This window comes from Marmota marmota, unplaced genomic scaffold (genome assembly GCF_001458135.2).
Source record: "Marmota marmota marmota unplaced genomic scaffold, marMar, whole genome shotgun sequence".
NCBI classification, from domain to species: Eukaryota; Metazoa; Chordata; class Mammalia; order Rodentia; family Sciuridae; genus Marmota; species Marmota marmota.
The window spans coordinates 4,915,103-4,918,868 of record NW_025999891.1 but is presented as its reverse complement, the minus strand read 5'-3'; positions in this window follow the sequence as shown (position 1 = coordinate 4,918,868).

The window sequence follows — 3,766 nt, the reverse complement described above, 5'->3', positions numbered from 1 at the left end:
GGTAGAAGAGAATTCATGTATATTGATTGAACTTTTTACTCTTTGACAAGCAGTTTTAAATATATCACCTCATTCAATTCTCACATCAAATTGATAAAGCACATATTATTTTGGTTGGGGCAACTGAGGCTGAGAAAGGCTAATCAAATCGCCTAAGTCATAGAGCTAGTAAATGACAGACTTGGATTTATACCTGGTCTCTGATATTCAGTAACTCATGTAAATCTTTAGTGTCTTCACCTTCTTCAGGCAATGTCCTAGGAATTAGGCATATGACACTGAGTAAGGCAGACAAACTCTCTGTCCGAGTCAAACTCAATAAAGCAATTAAAATATAGAGTTCTCAGTGCTATGAGGGAGGCAGTGCCATGAAGATATATAACACAGACACATAATCTAGAACAGGGGTAGTGAAAGCTTTGCAGGAAAATTTTACATGAACAAATAGAAGGAGGAATTAGAGGAATGGAGCATGGGTACAGATTGTTTTGAACTGAAGATATGCAGTGAAGGTTGGGAGGCAACAAAGCATTTGAAGAACTGAAAGAAGTTCAGAATGTCTGAAGTATAGAGTGTGGAGATGAGAGATAAGGTCCTTTTTTAAATTTTTATTGTTGGTTATTCAAAACATTACATAGTTCTTGACAAATCATATTTCACACTTTGATTCAAGTGGGTTATGAACTCCCATTTTTATCCCGTTTACAGATTTCAGCCTCACTTCGGTTACACATCCACTGTTTTACATATTGCTATACTAGTGTCTGTTGTATTCTACTGCCTTTCCTATCCTCTACTATCCCCCATCCCCTCCCCTCCCTGAGAGATAAGGTCCTTGAAGTAGGTAGAAACCATGTCAGGCTAGGCTACTTAGTGTTATTGACTTTATTCAAGGGTAGAGGCATGGTCAGATGTGTACACTATTTCCCCCTATTTGCAGAGGAAACATTCCAAGACCCTCAACAGATGCCTGAAATTGTGGATAATAACTAAGCAATTCCTAATATATATATATATATATATATATACATATATATATATATACATATATATATATTTATATATATATATATATATATTTATTCATATACATTTATGGATTTAAATAAATTAACAATTAAAATATAAAAAATCATATAATCTTAGAAGTTTAATTTAAAAACTAGACACAGTAAGAGATTAATAACAATAACTAGTTATGAGTAGTTATTAAATAGGACAAATACAGGTTGAATATCCCTTATCCAAAATATTGGGACCAGAAGCATTTTGTCCAAAACAAAGGACCATTTTTTGGTTGATTTTGGAACAGTATATAGTATAGATTTTTTGGAACTCGTGATCCTCCTGCCTCAACCTCTCAAGCCTCTGGGATTACAGGTATGGGGCACCACACCAGCTGTGTCTGTGTTTTGACTATGATCTGTTATATGAAGTTGGAGTGGAAATTTTCACTTGTGGCATCACACTGGCCCTCAAAAAGTGTCAGATTTTGGAGGCTTTCCAATTTTGGATTTTCAAATTAGGGATTTCAACTGCATATATGTTCAACTGCATATATTTGTATATACTGTAATAAAAGCTATGCGAACATGGTCTTTTTCCCTCAAAATATATGATTGTACTATACTCACCCTTTTTCTTCTGATGATTTGTGATGAAATGATGCCAAGGTGATGAGATGATGTGAGGAGAATGCCTTAAGCATGGTGATCACTGGTCTAATAGTTAAGAGGGCTACTAAGTAAATAGAGAGCAAGTCTACAGTGTGGGATGGCTTAAGATTTCATCCCACCACTCAGACTGGTGTGCCATTTGTAATTTACAAATTGTTTATTTCTGAATTTTCCATTTAATATTTTTGGTCTGAAGTGGATCATGGATAACTGAAATTGATGGAAAGTGAAAACTCAGATAAGAGAGTACTACTATATTTTTACTTCTTATTTGTCAGTGACAAACATCTACAAGATGCAATAGAAAGAAATTCTTTACACTCTAAAATCACTTTTTACTCTGAAAGATACCAACCTTCTTCATCTCCTCTTTGATGGAATCATAATTTCTGTAGAGATCTGCACATCCCTTCTTTTTTGGTTCAAACTTAGAGCTGAAACCCCCAGAGGGCAACGAATGCTCCAATAACATGAAATTGTGGCATCTTGGCTGGAAGGCCATACATTTGAAATGTGGTCAAAGCAGTGGAAGTTCTGGTAGTAGCGTCCTCAACATTAGCCTCCTTTCTGGATGATGAGAGTTCAAAATGTTACTTTCCCCTCAGCAAAGGATGGTTTAAAGGAGGATAGCCAAGATGTATTAAAGATGTTAGTGGTGTCAATTTGGGTAACTCTGTGATGATGAGAGAGGAAGGAGGAGGGATATTTAGAAGTATTTAAGATTTGATGATTGATTGGAAGAATAGTGAATAGGCAGGGAGGGCTCAAAGATGATTTCCAGGTTTCTGATTACAGTTTTAGTAAAAAAAAAAAAAAAAAAGGTTTTGGCTGGGGTGCAGCTCAGTGGTAGAGCATATTCTTAGCATGACAGGCCCTGGGTTTGATCTCTAGGACCCCAAACCCAAAACAACAAGGTTTCTTAAGTCTATTATTTCACATTTTAAAAGAAGAGTTAATTCAGATAAGTGAAATAATGTAAAAGGATGATTTATTTTAGAAAGATTTCAATGACTAGAACTTACTTGATTAGAAAATTTGGGAGACAATTACTATTTTTGTGGTTAAGTTTATTTTTATTTTTTGGTTTTAATTCGTACTAACAGCTTTACCATCTGTTGAGAGGAAGTTCTGAATGCTGGAGATAACGCCTCTTTATGGTCAAGATCAAATTAACCATGTTGGACCAGTCACAGGCTATGAACTGTCAGTCTACTGAGCTTCTTCTATGCCTGTCTTGTTGGGTAACCTTGAACATTTAGTTTCTGAGGCTCAACGTTCCTTTTTTTTTTTTTCAAACCTCTTCTCGTCTTTCCACACCTTACGTCTTACAATGGATAGTAACTAGATAGCTCTTATCAATGGACCAGTGATGATTTGGATTACGCCCTCTAGGCTTGGTCCCGCCCCCGGATAGGCCACACCCCTTTTATTTGACCACGCCCCTTGAGGAGTTCGTCTCCGATATGACAGCAAATTCCCCACAATCCTGCCCTATAGCAGATCTCAAAGGCGGGACTTGAACCAATCTTTTTTTCCATTTGTCAAATCACATGTCTATCTGGCCCCAGTTCCAGCCTACTTTATCTTCAACCCAAGGATTGGTTGCTCAGTTCTTTGTTCCTGGCTCATGATTGGCTCTTTCATTCCTCCCCTCTCTTCCAGCTTTTGCAGGCGGGATTAGCACGCAGCTTCCTGCTCCTGCCAAAAAAATAAAAGAAGAAAAAGAAAAGAGGAGAGAGGCGAAAGAAAATGTCACGGAGATCTTTGATTTTTAATTGGCTTTCAGCTTTGTCGATCAGACCAAACTCTGCCTTCTGATTGGTCTTTCTGTCTGCCCATCACGGACCGGGGGCGGGATTTCCCCAGTAGACCCACACCTTGTTGCCACTGGTCGAACAGTGCGCCTGTCTGAAGCTTCGGGCCCAGGATTGGAGGCGGACGCGGACAGGTGGGCGTGGATTGGCCAGGGCAACCGGTCAGTGTGAGGCGGGGGCGGGGCCTCGGCGGCTGGTTGCGCGTGTCCGCCGCTGGCTCCGCTCTATCCGGCTTTGCTAGGGGAGGTGAGTCCGGCCGCGGCGGCACCGGCGGCT